This window comes from Sus scrofa, chromosome 1, assembly GCF_054392235.1.
Source record: "Sus scrofa isolate SSC_HxYL_T2T_F1_AM1 chromosome 1, Sscrofa_HxYL_maternal_Yorkshire_Landrace_v2.0, whole genome shotgun sequence".
NCBI lineage: Eukaryota > Metazoa > Chordata > Mammalia > Artiodactyla > Suidae > Sus > Sus scrofa.
Window position 1 is genome coordinate 145,558,347 of NC_139383.1, and position 17,997 is coordinate 145,576,343.

The 17,997-nt window shown below is 42.1% G+C and overlaps 1 protein-coding gene across 1 annotated transcript in view; it reads right to left on the reverse strand.

Annotated features, from left to right (window-relative positions):
- LOC146406409 (uncharacterized) overlaps positions 1-14,430 on the reverse strand; it is a 30,484-nt gene extending 16,054 nt beyond the window's left edge. Inside the window, exon 1 of the mRNA XM_084975181.1 lies at positions 14,238-14,430. The gene's annotated coding sequence lies outside the window, so the exon portion shown is untranslated. The remainder of the gene's footprint in view (positions 1-14,237) is intronic.
- Positions 14,431-17,997: the final 3,567 nt, after the last annotated feature.

The following is a 17,997-nucleotide window of genomic DNA, read 5'->3' on the forward strand; positions in this document are numbered from 1 at the left end:
CAAATTCACTTTGGAGGTGAGATTAACATCCTACTTTCTACCAGAGAAAATCCATAAATTATCACAGGATAGGGATCTGGCTCTGACTCCAAAGGCGGGGCAGAGTGACAGGTCCGGCATAGGTCTCTGATACACTTGTGATTTTCCCCACCATTTTTGGGCCAAGATTAAACTGTTCTCCTTTATATTGACACGATGTTAAATGTAAGCACCCAGGTTATACACCCTTTCCTTGCCTTCTCTCAACTTAAACCTTAATTTTTTTTCAATGTAACACAATAGAATCTAGAGATAATTTATCACAGGATAAGAATTCTTTCTTAGTTCATTCCTCAGAAAATGTAAAATGATTTCAATGTTTTCCAAGACCATCAAAGAAGTAGAAAATAAGCAATAACAAAGACAATTAAATTTTTAAATTGTTGTTTGTTTGTTTTTTTCCACATCCAAATGTCCTCAAGAGTCAAAATATAGACTAAAACTCTCTTGGAGTTCCTACTATGGCACAACAAAATCAGCAGTGTCTCTGCAGCACTAGGACACAGGTCCATTCTCCAGCCCAGCACAATGGGCTGAAGGATCTGGTGTTGCCGTAGCTGCAGCTCCGGTCTTATCCCTGGCCCTGGAACTTCATGTGCCACAGGGCAGCCAAAAAGGAAAAAGAAATTGCCACTTTGTAGATCAGAAATTATCACATATTTTCAATTTCATATGCTTCAATCTAAAAAGAAAATAATGAAACTGGTTTTGTTTTGGTTTGTTTTTTTTTTTAGGGCCACAGCCGTTCCCAGGCTAGGGATCTAATCAGAGCTGTTGCCGCCAGCCCATACCATAGCAACACCAGATCCGAGCCGTGCTGCGACCTACACTACAGCTCACGACAACGCCCAATCCTTAACTCACTAAGCAAGGCCAGGAATCAAACCCACAACTCATGGTTCCTAGTCAGATTTTTTTTCCGCTGCACCACGACGGGAACTCCCTGAAACTTTCTTTTTAAAACAGATAAAAATCAGGAGTTTCCTGGTGGTCTAGTTGTTATGACTTGGTGCTTTCACTGCTGCAACCCTAGTTCCGTCCCTGGTCTGGAAACTGAGACCCCACATCTAAGTGCTGCATGCTGCAACAACAACAGCAAAGTAAAACAGATAAAAATAACCTAAAAACCATTGTATTTTTCTTAGCTTCATTCAATCAAAACTCTAAATCTGGGAGTTCCCGATTGTGGCTCAGCAGTAACCAACCCAACTAGTATCCATGAGGATGTGGGGTCTATTCCTGACCTCACTGAGTGGGTTAAGAATCCTGCATTGCTGTGAGTTGTGGTGTAGATCACAGATATATCCTATGTTGCCGTGGCTGTGGCATAGGCTGGCAGCTATAGCTCTGATTAGACCCCTAGTCTGAAAACTTCCATATGCAGTAGATGCTCCCCCCCACCCGCAAAAAAAAAGTTTTCTTCCTATTCTTTGTTTACTAAGAGCTTTTATTATGAACAAGTAGTAACTTTTTTTTTTTTTTTTTTTTTTTTTGTTATGGCTACACTTTCGGCATATGGAAGTTCCCAGGCCAGGGGCCAAACCTAGCCACAGCTGTGACCTATGCGACAGCTGCAGCAAACACTGGATCCTTAACCCACCATGCCATAGTGGAAACTCCAGGTAAGTTTTAACTTTTATTAACTGTGTTTTCTGCATATATTGTATGGATCATATTATTATTCTTCTGTATTCTGTTAATGTGTTGAATTCCATGAACTCATTTTTAAATGTTCAACTAACCTTGCATTCATTTGTTCTCTTTGCTTTAGTCTGAATATATTTTACTGACTTACCCTAAAGCTCATTAATCCCCTCTTCAACTTTGTCAGTCTCCTTTTAAATTTATTCCAGTTATTATTATACTTATTATGGTTTTTTTTTTTTTTTTTTTTTTTTTTGTCTTTTTGTCTTTTTGCCTTTTCTTGAGCCACTCCCGCAGCATATGGAGGTTCCCAGGCTAGGGGTCGAATCAGAGCTGTAGCCACCAGCCTACACCAGAGCCACAGCAGCGCGGGATCCGAGCCACCTCTGCAACCTACACCACAGTTCACAGCAACGCCGAATCCTCAACCCACTGAGAAACGGCAGGGATCGAACCTGCAACCTCATGGTTCCTAGTCGGATTCGTTAACCACTGAACTCCCTATACTTATTATGTTTTTTAGCTTTACAACTTCACGTGATTCTTTTTCATGGATTCTCATTCTTTGATGAAATTCTCAATTTTGCCATTTATTTTCCTGAACATATTAGTCAGTTTTTTAAAAAATACATTTAATATATATGTCAGATAACTTCAGTGTCTGCTTCTCTTGATGTTCTCTTTCCATTATCTATTTTTGCCTTGTGAGTTTTTAATTATTTGATCTTGCCAGGTGCTCTTTTATTAGCTATCAGACATTATGTATGAAAAATTGTGGTGATAATTCAAAGCTCTATGGGATATCATCCTCCAGAGGGTATTTACTTTTGATTTTGTCAGATAAGGTAAGGCCAATCACTTTATCCTGATATTGAGCTGACGCAGTCTGTTTACAGTCAATCCGTCTTACTCCTGAGGTGTAACACTCTGTGGGTCTCAGCTGAGGCCTGGATTGTCCACCTGGGCCCGTCCTCCTCAGCAGACCCTATACTCCAGCTGTGCCTCTCCCCGCACCCCAGCCCACGAGACTGTTTACATCTCTGCTCAGTTCTCGGCTTCTGCTCTCGCTGCCACCCCCAACTCCTTACAAGTTGGCAAGTGCCTCAAGGAGGAAAGAAGCAGCAAATATTGAGCTCAAGTCTTTATTTCACTTGTCTCTGAGATCTTGGCCCCTAAATTCTTCCCTGCCTTGAAGTTCTTCCGTGCCTTCAAAGAAATGTTTTTTGGTTTTTTTTGGGGGGGTTGTGTGTGTGTGTGTGTGTGTCTTTTTAGGGTTGCACTCGCAGCATATGGAAGTTCCCGGGCTAGAGGTCATATTGGAGCTGTAGCCTCTGGCCTACACCACAACCACAGCAATGCCAGATCCCTAACCCACTGAGTGAGGCCAAGGATTGAACCCGTATCCTCATGGATGCTAGTCAGGTTCGTTAACCACTGAGCCATGACAGGAACTCCAAAAAAAAATGTTTTTTAAGATGATTTTTCCAACTTTCTTAGTTGTTCTGGATGGAATCATGCTAGTCCAGTTCAACCAGAGTGGTGGTTTATGTAATTCACAATTAGGTGCTCACTGACAACATAGAAGCAGAGGAATTGTTCAGGTGAGAATAGTTTTCTGTGAATTGTCACTGGGTCAATAAATCTTATGTTAAAAAGTCTTAACTACTCAGCTGCTTAAATTGAGGAAATACAACAGGGAGGTCAGAAATGTAGCTATACTGTTTTTTCCCCTCTAAAAATGAAATGATGTGCCTATTTTATTTGTCGAGATGGGTTCTCAAGCTATTGTGGATGTAATGGTCTAGTTTTTAAACCAAATATTTCAGATATTATTTTCTTAGCATACTTATGAAAGCTTGAATGATGGACTTCATATTTTTCTCAAACTGTAGACCATTCTACTTGAGCTGCTCCAAATAATGTATTATAAATTCATTTAAGGAGTTCCCATCATGGCTCAGTGGTTAATGGATCCAACTAGGAACCATGAGGTTGCAGGTTCGATCCCTGGCCTCTCTCAGTGGGTTAACGATCCAGTGTTGCTGTGAGCTGTGGTGTAGGTCGCAGATGCAGCTCCGATCTGGCATTGCTGTGGCTGTGGCGTAGGCCTGCGGCTACAGCTCTGATTCAACCCCTAGCCAGGGAACCTCCATATGCCACAGGGGTGCGGCCCTAGAAAAGACCAAAAAAAAAAAAAAAAAATTCATTTAAAAGTAGTTTTGACAGGAACATGAGATCAGTCTAAGAAATAAGACCGGAATAATTACAAAATATTTTCAGTTTAAAGCATGTGATGGAGTTCCCGTCATGGCACAGTGGTTAATGAATCCGACTAGGAACCATGAGGTTTCGGGTTCGGTCCCTGCCCTTGCTCAGTGGGTTAACGATCCGGCGTTGCCGTGAGCTGTGGTGTAGGTTGCAGACGCGGCTCAGATCCCGCGTTGCTGTGGCTCTGGCGTAGGCCAGTGGCTACAGCTCCGATTCGACAACTAGCCTGGGAACCTCAATATGCCGCGGGAGCGGCCCAAAGAAATAGCAAAAAGACAAAAAGTAAAATAAAATAAAATAAAAATAAATAAAGCATGTGACTCAGACCTCTGTCTCCAAGAGAGCATGATTCCATAGATTTAAGGTAGGAAATTTCCAGATGTTTCCTTTGCAGGTAATCAGAAGATATACTTTGAGAAACACTAGTATATAGATTTAATCCGAGCAGGTCCCAATATCCACTGCTACTGAACTGTGTTATGTTTGTGTTTCATGAAAACCAGAAACTGTCTTTTTGGAGTTCCGTTTAATTATTAATGTAATAAGTATCCAAAATAGTATTTGTTGCAGTAGTATAATACTTAAGTGTATGAGTTTTGGAGTCAGCTTGCCTAATGTTCAAATTCTAATCCCATCCTCATTAGCTGTGTGATTTTGGACAAGTAACTTCTCTGAACGCTAGTTGGGCATTAAATTGCTACAATGTATGTAATGTATTTATTAGTGATGAAAAACACTTTTAAAATACTAATTACTGCAACAACCTTATGAGTAGATTTTTCTTGCTTTTCTGATGGGGAAGTTTAAGTCTGGAACATTTGAGGAAGCTATTTAAGATCACATAGTTAATGAGTGTCAGAGGCAGCCATGAGGCACAGGTCTTTGTGAGCCTACTCATTCGCTTTTATACTAACCACTTCTTCCCACTAGCCAGTTCTCCAGCACTCACACCACCTGGTGGGTATAAATGTTATCTCAATAAATATTTATCCTAGGCCAGAGCCACTTAGAGTGTGTTCCTTCAGCATGAGCACCATGCAGGAGTATTTTAGGAAAGCAAATTCTCATGCACCACCTCAGACCTACTGACTCAGAAACTTTAGGGATGGGGCCCAGCAATCTGAGGTTTATCAAGTTTTCAGGTGATTCTGGTGTAAGTTTAAGTTTGAGAAGCACACAGTTAGGTCAAGGTTCTCACCTTTGGCTAAACATTAGGATTACCGGGGGACCTAAAAGAAAAAAAAAAAAAATGCCCAAATGCCAGTGCAGCCAGACCAATTAAATCAAAATCTATGGAGGCAAGACAGCTGTCAGCTCCTCCGTTGATTCTCTGCATGGCCAAGATTGAGAACAACTGGCCAAGACTTGTGTCTGCTTAATAGCCCCATCTGCAAAACCGATGGTTCCCTTCCCCATCCCTCATACACTCCTGCCTTTTTCAGGTTTCCACCTCTTCTACATTTCCAAGAGTCCCTAGGAGTATCTCATAGATGTTCAGGGTAGAGTGGGGACTATGACCTCTGGCTGCTGCCAAGCCTCGTCCACTCTGGCCATCGTTTGCACAGCCTGTGCCACTTGCTCCTGGCTGCCAACACCCTGGCTTCAGAGATGCCTCCTCCTGGTGCTGCGTCTCAGGCCAAACATCATTCCCTGCTCCGCTGTGGGTATAGACCAGAGTGAGACACTGGCTCTCCATCCTCTAAGTTCTGTTCTTTCACTGTGGGGTGGCTCTCTTTGCAAAATTGGTCTTTCAGTTCAAGGTATTCACCCGCCCTTGGAACAACTCAGCTGGGATGTTTAAATAGCTACCCTGCTATGAATCAGGAGTGTCACTCCTCTCCATCTTTAGGCCCTTTGCCGAGTCTGCTCATTGTGACAGATTCCACCTTAAATAGGTATAAACCCTCCTTCTGGGGCCTTTCATCACACTAGGGTTTGCTGCTGTCATCAGCACCTGATTCATCAGACATGCCCACGGCCACTGGAACCTTTTCAGCCTCAATGGCGCCTAACTGCACCTGCCAGATCTAAACTGGGCCAGCCAGTACTCTTGCTATAAATATAGAGAATGTGATATATTTAGTGCAACTAGTATTTGAAATTTCATAGCTATGGTAAATTGACCATAGGAACCAATACATTCAGAATCTAAACCGAATGAAAAACTGAAAGAAAAAAAAAAAACCTGGATTTGGGGGCATGTACCTTATATTTTATTTTCAATCCTTTTATACTTTGAGGTAATTATAGGTTCATATGCATTTATAAAAGATAACCCAGAGATTCCCTCCATCCAGTTTCCCCCATTGGTAATGTCTTGTATAATCGTGGAACCATATCACAGCTAGGAAACTGGCACTGATACAATCTGTTAACAGCATTCGGATATGACCAGTTTTACTTTTACATGCACTCTCACATGTGCATCTGTATGCATATTTAGTGCTATGTGATATTATCACACATGGATTCATATGGCCACCAAAATAACAAAACAGTTCCATCACAAGGATCCCTCAGTCACCACCAGTTCCAACAGGCAGGAAACATTAAGATCAGCCCCTGGACCAGTGTCACCAACACCACTGGGTAAGAGAATCGGAGCAGCACCATCTGACTTTGGGGACAGGGGTGGGGAGGAAGATTGGCTCCCCGTTTTGCCCCATTGACATGAGAGGGGAGCAGGACGCAGTTTTCCCATTCGTGTTTTGTTAGAGGAGGGCAGATATTGCCAAAAAGGCTTTCCACTGTGAGGCCACTCTTTCATTGGAACAGACTTTTCTAAGAGCTTACCTTATCTATGCCTATTGGCAGTTCCATGGTGGAGGCCACCACAGGTCCTGTCTGGGATATATGAAAGACAAAAAGAAAACCTGAGAACTCATCACTGTGTTGTTTCTCAAGTACCACAGTCCCTAGAAGTCCAACTTCTTCTCTCCTCTCTTCAGTTTTCCTCTGTGTTTTGCTATGTCCACAGTTGTAAGAAGGAGGACCTGGGCCAGATAGGATGCTCCATCTATACTTTTTTTTTTTTCATGCCCACGGCATGTGAAAGTTCCCCAGCCAGGGACTGAACCCAAACCATAGCAGTGAATCCCCAAGGCACAGCAGCAGTTATTCCACAAGTGAATTCCTTATACTTGATTTTTAAGAGGAATAATTAGATAAAGGTATGTTGAACATGCATACAACTAATACAAAAAATTAATTCACATAGCAGCTTTTCAGGATACTTTTAGTTTAGGTCAATAGTCTGCATCTGTCATATATATTATGCCATCGTATGAGACAAGAATTCATTTTCAAAATGAGACTATTCTATAAATAACTCCTGAAACATCAAAGAAAATTAAATTATCCTTTCTGTAGTCTTGTGTGGGCATACCTAGATGAGTTGAATACTCTAAACTACTATTTTCCACTTAACAAGAAACCCAATGCCACCTAACCAATTTGGCTAAAAGAGATGTTATTGCACATGGAAAACTGGGAGCAGGGTTTTAAAATAGCACCGCTGGAGAAAAAGATCCTAAATAACACTCCAACACTCAGAGATGCAATGTCTTTCTTCAAGTTTGTAGAGGTTATTGTGCAGAAATCTCTACTGGCTAAGCAAGACAAAAGGACTGATTGAATAAACCACATCTTGATTGCAAGGGAACCCCATTTAGCCACAAAATTGGATTCTTCCTCTTGTTCATATCGACATTTGCAAAATAAGCATCACTGTTTTGATTCTGTTTAGTTAGAAATAATGAGTTTTCAAATCGGCGAGTTTATTCATTTAAAATATTTTGCTAAGTGGTTTGTAAAATGAGCAACTAAGAACACATTTGAGTTTCCACATAGGTGAAAGCAAGCCTGAACCTCCCAGAGAAATTATTTCAAACCCTGTGTTCAAAATCAGTCACTGAGAACTGAATATCTTCTTGGTTGATGCTGAGAATTTAGATAATGTTCAGAGAGACTAGGAGGGTTAAATGTACTTTATTGGAAATGACACAAGCTCTGACAACAGGATATTGTGTTTTCCTAGCATGATGCTTTTTTTTTTTTATGGTAAAAAGTATATTGGTACACATCACAGTCTTAAGATGGTGACATTATGAAATGTTATCTAGACCTTCTACTCCCACAACTATCTGAGTCAATGAAGAGCATCCATCCATTCTTAGCCTCTGTCCAACACCAACTTTTTAAAAACCCTGTCCCCTGTTGCATTATTTGCAAAGATTTTCTGCCATTCTATGGTTTTTCATTTTTTAAATGGTTTCCTTTGCTATGCAAAAGCTTTTGAGTTTAATTAGGTCCCATTAGTTTATTTGTGTCTTTATTGTAACTATTCTAGGAAGTGAATCAAACAAGATGTTGCTCTGATTTATGTCAAAGAGTGTTCTGCCTATGTTTTCCTCTAGTTTCATAGCATCTGGCCTTATATTTAGGCCTTTAATCCATTTTGAGTTTATTTTTGTGTATGATGTTAGTGTTCTAATTTCATTCTTTTATGTGTAGTTGTCCAGTTTTCCCAGAACCATTTATTGAAAAGACTGTCTTTCTTCCATTGTATGTTCTTATCTCCTTTGTCATAGGTTAGTTGACCATAGGTGCCTGGGTTTGTTTGTTTTTGTTTTTGTTTTTGTTTTTTAGGCTTTCAATACTGTTCCATTGATCTATACTTCTATTTTTGTGCCAGTACCATGTTTTTTGTTTGTTTGTTTGTTTGTTTGTTTTTAGGGCTGCATGTGTGGCATATGGAAGTTCCCAGGCTGGGGATGAATCAGAGCTACAGCTGCTATCCTACACCACAGCCACAGCAATGTGGAATCTGAGCTACATCTGCAACCTATACCATAGCTCATGGCATCACCAGATCCTTAACCCACTGAGCAAGGCCAGGGATCAAACTCGCATCCTCATGGATGCTAGTCGGGTTCGTTACCACTAAGCCACAATGGGATCTCGATAATTGTAGCTTTGTAGCATTGTCTGAAGTCAGGAAGCTTGATTTCTCCATTTTCTTTTTCAACACTGCTTTGGCTATTCAGGGTCTCTTGTGTTTCCATACAAATTTTAAAATATTTTGTTCTAGTTCTGTGAAGAATGTCCTTGGTAATTTGATAGGAATTGCATTGAATCTGTAGACTGCTGTGGGTAGTATAGTCATTTTGACAATATTGATTCTTCCAATCCAAGAGCATGGTATATCTTTCCATCTGTTTGTGTTGTCTTTGATTTCTTTCATCAGCATCTTATAGTTTTCAGAATATAGGTCTTTAAATAGGTTATTCTTTTTGATGTGATGGTGAATGGGATGGTTCCTCTGATTTCTCTTTCTGACCTTTCATTGTTAGTATATAGAAGTGCAATTGATTTCTGTGTATTAGGCCTAATCTCCAAAATATACACGCAACTCATACAACTCAAAAAACAAACAAAAAAACAAAATAATTGAAAATGGCCAGAAGACCTAAGGTGACAATTCTCCAAAGAAGACATATGGATGGCCAACATGCTCATGAAATAATGCTCAACATCTCTGATTATAAGAGAAATGCAAATCAAAACTACAATGAGGTACAACCCACCAGTCAGAATGGCCACCATTAACAAATCAGCAAATAACAAATGCTGGAGAGGGTGTGGAGAAAAGGGTACTCTCCTACACTGTTGGTGGGAATGTAAATTGGTACAACCACTATGGAAAACAGTATGAAGGCACCTCAGAAAACTAAATATAGAACTACCATATGATCCAGCAATCCCACTCCTGGGCATATATCTGAACAAAACTTTCATTGAAAAAGATACATACACCCCTATGTTCATTGCAGCACTATTCACAATAGCCAAGATGTGGAAACAACCTAAATGTCCAGAAACAGATGACTGGATTAAGAAGATGTACATATATACAATGGAATACTACTCAGCCATTAAAAAGAACAAAATAATGCCATTAGAAGCAACATGGATGCAACTAGAGATTCTCATACTAAGTGAAGTTAGCCAGAAAGAGAAAGACAAATACCATATGATATCACTTATTTGTGGAATCTAGAATATGGCACAGATGATCCTGTCTACAAAATAGGAAGATATCATGGCCAAGGAGAACAGACCTGTGGTTCCCAAGGGGGTTTTGTTCAGAGAGTGGGATGGTTGAACAGTTCGGGGTTTTTGTAAAGCTGTTTTATTTGGAATGGATGGGCAGTGGGGCCCTAACATGCAACACAGGGAACTGTGTGTGTTTGGGTCACTTTGCTGTACAACAGAAATTGAAGAAACGTAAATCAACTATAATAAAAAGAGAGAATGCAAACATCACACACACACACACACACACACAACAAATTAACAACAAGAACAACAACAACCCTGTCTCCGTGATTGTGAGTGAATCAGATACTTTGGGAAGGTGTGCTTGATCTCTCACATGACCTCCCTATGAAATAGTGGAAACAGAAGTAATAAAACTCAAGTTGGATTTTCTCAGATTTATACAAACATAGTCCAAGTGAGAAAGTAGGTAAGCTTAACACTTAAGTTTTCATATTTAGTCAGAATGAAGGTTAGTTTCCAGATAGATGAAAGCGAACTCTGATGACACAAAGATATAAACTGTGGAACAATATTTTAGGGTTTGGCCTGGGGTGTGGGAACTCCCAGAATACTTGAGTGTCTCTCAGAAACAAGATTTTCTGCCTCTTGGGATCGGTTTTGCCATTTCCATTCACCATTTGGGGGTCCACAATTGGACAAAATGAGTGCGGTTTACCTAAAATTTTCCATTGCCTGGGGTGGAAACAAAGCCTTAGCCCCTGCACCAGCATCTACCTGTATTTCCAATTTATCAGTTTCAGTTTTCTATTCAACTAGAAACTCGTAGGAAGGATGGAGGGGATGTAGGTCTGTCCCATCACTATCTCCTTCCTGCTTTCCTCATTTTCACTCACCACCCTGTGCCAGCAGTTTAGTGGTGCCATCCTTGAGTGAACACAGAAGGGACCAATTGCCCCCTTTAAAGGCACCCTTTCTGCATCCTCAGAAGTACACCTCTGGACAGAGGATACAGAGAGAAGATGGCTTATACCCATTGGTGGAGAGAGAAGCCAGCATGACTCTTTTGTGACAGTCACAAATATGAAGCTATAATATTAAACAGCAATGGAACTTCCCACTGGCAAATATCATACTTAACTGAGTTTGCAAAAGGGTTAAATGGACAGAGGACACCATTCCTGTTCACCCACAGAGAATGTTCTCACTCGAGGATCACCCAGTCCTTGCGGGTATTTCTTTGGTGAGATAATACTTTATGCAGTTACATCCTTTGGGTCATGCTCAAGATTGTTCTGATCATTTTTCAAAGCCACCTTGTGACAGATTCTTTTCTCTTCTCGGCTCCTCAAAGCCTGGCTTGTCTCTCTGAAAAGCCATATGCACAGAAACCCACTTATTTCTGTGACCACCAGCATGCTCACTCAAGTAACAGACTTTCCAGTTGTTTCATTGTGGAGGGACAATCTCTGTTTCCTGCCTCTGGTTTAACTCAGGTGATGAGTTTTAGGCAAAGCCTTTATTTGTATTACTTTTTAACTTATGAAATTAAGTTAGAGGCTGTAAAGGTAAAAGGAATTGGTTATACGCAGTCCTAACCAAGAGGAGTTTGGAAATACTGATCATAAAATAGCTGCATAGACCCTAAAGTATGTTCCCTGAAACAAAAGCCTTCAGACTCCCCACATAAAGACAAAGCCTTCAGCAAAATACGTATGTGCTTTAGTTTTATGTTTGTGATAGATTCTTCTCTGTAGACTGCAGTTTTTGAAAGAGTTCGACAGCTGAGTTGGCAACTAAAACCCATCCTCTAGAATACATGAGATGTGGATGCTGTCATCCTAAGGGCAGAGCCTGTTCCTGGTTGGGCATTCTTTGGTTCCAGCTGTTGACTAGAGATCATTTAGATTATAATAGTAAAACCCCAAAATGCTTTTAATGCAAATTCCTTGCATTGTATGTCTCTCTTTAAAGAGCCAGTGGACATTCTTGCAAAAAATGACCAAAATAGGAGGCTATTTGTCTTTTCTCAGCCCAGTGGCTGTAAGTAGATAGGAAAGCCAAGGCCTCATGAATTTTATATCACATTTCATTTTATTTAAGGGAGGTTAAAATAGAGGACTTTAAAGACTCAACCAGACATGTCATTTTTTCTTTGTCCTTTTCTGTTTAGTGTCTCCTAGTTTGCCACAATAAACACATATTAGTTTTATAGTGAGGGAAAGATTATTTTAGATTGCCAATTATACTTAACATGATATCCAGAGGAAAATTCAAATGATACAGTCCTTTATAGGCAAAGGATGTTTTCATTAAGCAATACAGGCTTACCTTGGGATGGAAGAAAACTTCAGACATATGCAAGACATTTTGGACTCTTGGCTTCTTGTACAGTGATTGCCACAACTTTAATGTCAAATATTCCCTCCATTGTCCCCATAAGTTCATTTTTATTTATCCATCTACCCATTGTTTTCTTACAAAATATGAGTGGCAGCTTACAAAGATGAATAGACAAATAAAATTTAGTGATTTTTTAAAAAATTATAGTTGATTTACAAAGTTGTGCCAATTTCTACTGTACAGCAAAGTGATCCAGTCATACATATATACATTTCTTTTCTTTTTTTTTTTTTTTTTTTTTTTTTTTTTTTTTTTTTTTTTTTTTTTTTTTGTCTTTTGTCTTTTTGTCTTTTTGTTGTTGTTGTTGTTGCTATTTCTTGGGCCGCTCCCGCGGCATATGGAGATTCCCAGGCTAGGGGTCGAATCGGAGCTGTAGCCACCGGCCTACGCCAGAACCACAGCAACGCAGGATCCGAGCCGCGTCTGCAACCTACACCACAGCTCACGGCAACGCCGGATCGTTAACCCACTGAGCAAGGGCAGGGACCGAACCCGCAACCTCATGGTTCCTAGTCGGATTCGTTAACCACTGCGCCACGACGGGAACTCCCATTTCTTTTCTTATATTATCTTCCATCATGGTCTATCCCAAGAGATGGGAGGTAATTCCCTGTACTATACAGTAGGACTTCATTGCTTATCCATTCTAAATGTCACTTAAATTTAAAAGGAGAAGAAAAAGAATGATGAAAACTAGTGGTGAGTGTGTAAGATAGATCATAATGATTTGTAATCATGTAAACAACTGGGCCACAAATGTAATTTTCTTTTCTTTTTTTTAGGGCCGCACTTGTGGCATATGGAAGTTCCAGGGCTAGGGATGGAATTGGAGCTGCAGCTGCCGGCCTACACCACAGCCACAGCAACATCTGCATCTGCAACCTATGCCACAGCTTTCGGCAGTGCAAGATCTTAACCCACTAACCGAAGCCAGGGATCAAACCTGCATCCTCACAGAGACTATGTCAGGTTGTTAATCCACTGAGTCTCAATGGGAACTCCACAAGTGTAGTTTCCTAGGGTTTCTCTTGGCCACCACCAAAAGAAAAACCTAGTTGGTCACTGGATTCACGACCTCCGGGACCAAAACAAACCAGTTACTTGGTGGAAGTTTACTGTTTTGCGTACAAGAACCAGTCAGGAAATTCTTCTAAGAGGCCCATAAGGAAGACTGTATCTATGATGAACACTAGTAACAAAATCCTTGCAATAGAGGTGGTGACCTACTTCTTACACAGCCCCTCCCTCTAGGCTTGGCAACATCATACCAAGGAGCAATTCTGTAAAAACAGATTTTGCAGCCAGCAGTCAGTCTAGCTTCACCTAGAAGGTGATGTGTGGACCCTGTGCACGTATGAAGTCTCAGGCTAGTGCGTGGTCCCCAGTAGGTACTTCATGTTAGCAATTAGTATTACTGCTACTACTGGTGTGTGTCAGTTGGGTATCTGCCTACTTTTTGAAGGGGAAAAGGGGGCTCCACATGCACAGCTGAATGAATGTGGCCGCCGGGGGCATCTCTGAGCTCCCACCTCCCATCTCGCACGCAGTCCCCCTAGTAGTTGTGGATGTGCGAAATGCAGCCAGGCTCTGGTTGGACCACATGGCATTTGGGCTCTCCAGGGAAGAGAGGCTTGCTCCAGGTCACACTGGAAAAGCCGAAACTCTGTAAATAGTTACTGCCAGGGCGGAGCAAACCAAATCTGGGCTAAGAGGAATACCTTCCAAGCAGAAACCTGCGAACTTCAGCACTTCATTCCTAAAGGACAAACTCCCTTTAAGGAACTAAAAAGACGATTAGAAATTTTTTATGATTTCCCCGGGCTCACCCCAGTATAGAAGAGAGTGAAGATTCGGCCTTTCCATCACTGGGCCCAGGTGACTCATACATCCAGAAGGTTCTCCCTTCTACATTTTGCTGCCCTTCCTTCCGGCACCCTTCTTGTCTTGCCCTCCTTTTCTAAATCTTATTAAATGGTTCATCACAGTTGGTCCTATCAGGTCAGAAGGCGGCGACTGCCAGAATCTGCCCAGAACAGAACCCATTTGGAGTTGAAATACCCTCCCCCAGGGTTAATCTCTCGGTGGTTGCATGTAAAACACGGGGTAGCATGTGGCGGAGATTAGGCACGCCTGGGTATTGAATTCCGAGTGCCAGGATGTGTGGGGGCCTCTGCATCCCTCACAGTCACGTCACTTTCTTCTTTTAATGAAAACTGAAACCCAGCTCCTGCCAGAGGGCAGGGGGAGTGAATAAACGTGTAGGGAAAGAAGAGAGAAATGTTTCCGAAGGCTGGCTCCCCGATGCCGGGTCTGGGCTGGAAACAGCGTCTCCACCCCCAGCCTGGGGAATGCAGGATGGGCTGCGAGCGGAGCCTGGAGGGCTCCCGGGGAGGAATTAAGTGCGGCTTGGTCTCTTTCTGGCTTCTCTGTAAATACTGCGACACCTCCGAATGGAGGAACAGCTGAGATAAGTGACTGCTAATCCCCCAGTGCCGGGAGGAGGCTGGCCGCTCCCTCCCAGATCCCAGCAGATGGTGGATGAAACAGCCTTCCCTCGAGGCAAGGGCAGTGAGAACTGGCCCGCCGTCTGTTCCTTCAGCTAGCCCTGCACATCTCCCTTGCGGCTTGGCCCTGCCCAGAAGGGCCTCGCTGTCCCTCGAGAGCCCTGGAGACACCTCGGCTTTGGCTCTTGCCATCCCGCTGAGATGCTCAAGGTCAGCCAAGCTGGACTTGGGCCAGCACTGGCAGCTCGGGACAGCCTTCTGCAAAGTTCCCAGGGCCTGGGGAAGAACAGCCAGGCAGGGCCGCCAAGCTTCTCCCTCCGTGAATCACCTTGGGAAGAGAGGTAGTGAGTTATCTAAAAGGCAGATTTACTCTTCCAGGATGTAACCTGGGAATCTGAATTTCCCTTAGGCAGCCCAGAGGATTTGGCTGCAAGTGGTTCTGGCATTCCACTGGGAGAAACAGCAGTCCTGGCAGACTGGAAGGCATGTGGGGGAGTGGTTAGGAACAGGGCGTGGTCAGGTGTGGGGATTTTAAGCCTCAGTCTTTCATTTGCTCATGCCTGTGACCTTGGGCAAAACAGGCACAACTGTTCCCTGTCTCATGGGATACAAACCAGTCTTTCTCAAGTTGCAGGGCGCAGCCATTCCTGGGGTTTGAAATCAATTTAGTCACAACTAGCGTCAAAAAAAAGAAAAAAAAAAAAAAGACAAGTAACTCTGTCCAGTCTCTTGGGATAGACCATAATGGAAGAAAATATAAAAAAGGGAATATATATATTCCCTTTTTGAATGGGTCACTTTCTGTACAGCAGAAATTGGCACAACATTGTAAATCAACTATACTTTTTAAAAAAAGCCTCAAAAGGGAGTTCCCATTGTGGCTCAGTGGAAATGAATCTGACTAGTATCCATGAGGATGCTGGTTTGATCCCTGGCCTCACTCAGTGGGTTAAGGATCCTGTGTTGCTGTGAGCTGTGGTGTGGGCTGCAGATGTGGCTCGGATCTGGCGTTGCTGTGGCTGTAGCATAGGTGGTGGCTACAGCTCCAATTGGACCCCTAGCCTGGGAACCTCAATATGTTGTGAGTGCTCCCCTAAAAAGACCAAAAAAAAAAAAAAAAGGCATTTAAAAAAGTAATTGGGAGGTTGGCTGCTCAGGAGTGTGAATTACTTAACACTACTGAATTTTAAGTGGTTAAGATGGAAAATTTGTTATGTATATTTTACCACAATTTTTAAAAAGGGAATATGTAGAATGCACCACAGAGGATAAGTAATTTTTATATACTTAAGTGGATCCATTAAAACCAGCAAATGAAAATCAGTCATTGAATCTCATTTTCCCATTTACTTATATTTTAAAATATATAAAAAGAGGGTTTAGGAGTTCCCACCGTGGCGCAGTGGTAAACGAATCCGACTAGGAACCATGAGGTTGCGGGTTTGATCCCTGCCCTTGCTCAGTGGGTTAATGATCCTGCGTTGCCGTGAACTGTGGTGTAGGTCACAGATGCGGCTCAGATCCCGTGTTGCTGTGGCTCTGGTGTAGGCCGGTGGCTACAGCTATGATTTGACCCCTAGCCTGGGAACCTCCATATGCCGCAGGAGCGGCCCAAGAAATGGCAAAAAAAGACAAAAAAAAAAAAAAAAAAAAAAGAGGGTTTAGAGTTTTAAAATGTGGCCATTGAGCTGTATTACAGTGAACAAATATCAAACCATCATAGATCTGTCAGGGAAAAATTATTACCATAAATATAATGCATAAGAAAATATATTTTGTTCTAAGTGGGAAAAGGTGGAATTGTTTTTAAACATTTTGAGGGTGAAGATTAATTCACGAACCTGGTCTCATTACTCCACTGGACTAACTCCCCACTACTACCCTTCAGGGCCTATATATCCCTAGGTGGGTGGGCTGGAATTAGCCCCTGAGCCCTGGAATTAGTTTCAAAGGATTCAGGGAATAACCACGGTGTTCAGGGATCTGCTAGACTTCCCAGGAGTTCCCCTTACACATATGGCAGTGAATGTGGAAATCTGCCATCAGCCACTCCCAAGGAGAAGAAACTCTTTCACACAAGTGTTTGTGAATTTCAGCCCTACTCTACTTTAAAAATATGAAATAATTCCTCAAAAAGGCTTTCTCTGAACCCTCTTTTGAATCCCTTTTTTGTGACTGTCCCAGTGGTTCCCTCCTTGTCCTTCCCAGCATGTACCATAACTCCCCCTGACTTGTCTGTAATTGCTTTGTTATGTTGATCACCGTCACTCACACAGTTCTTGTCCCATAAATACTTGCTGAATCAATAATCGCTGAGTCCTTTCACAAGTGAGAGTCACAGCTCCCTTCAAAAGAATCACTATGACTGAACTGTAATAGATACAGTTTGCTTTGTATCTTCTATGTGGCTTATATCACTTGTCTGCAATTATTATAGTAACTAATAGTCCCTGCCTGAAAAGAGTTACTGTGTCCTTTTTTTTCAGAGGAGAAAATTGGAGCTTAGGAAGTTGAAGGGACTTGCCTAAAAGCAAATGGGTAGTAAGTGATGGAGGCAGGATTCAAACCCAGGATCAGTCCCACCAGTCCTATTTCTCCTTTTTCTTGGTCTTCTGCATCTGTCTGAGCCAAAGTAGCCCTGCTCTTTGCATCCTGTCAAAGGGTATTCTCATTAAAAAAAAAAAAAAAAAAAAGCCTACGATGTGGTGGAGTGTGATCCCACCCTCACCTGGCTCTGTCCCTCAACTGCCCCCACATGTTCTTCTCCAGATCAACCCAAACATGGTTGGGGAGCTTTGAGGGGAGGACCCAGCATTCCCCAGTCTGCACAAGTATCTAATCAGCAGGCCTCCTTAGCACATCAATCCAAGACCACTCCAGAGATGGATGCCTGTGCCCAGTTTTCTATTTTTAACTGGTGTGAACAGGAGGAAAAAACACAAGCATTAAAAATCCAAGTGCCAGTCAAGAACTGAGAATACAGGGCACCCCAGGCAAACCAGTGATCTGTGTCCTTCTTATGTCTCTCTGTTCCTTTCTCCTCTCCTTGATTCATATCATCTTTTCATCCCTTTCTCCCAAG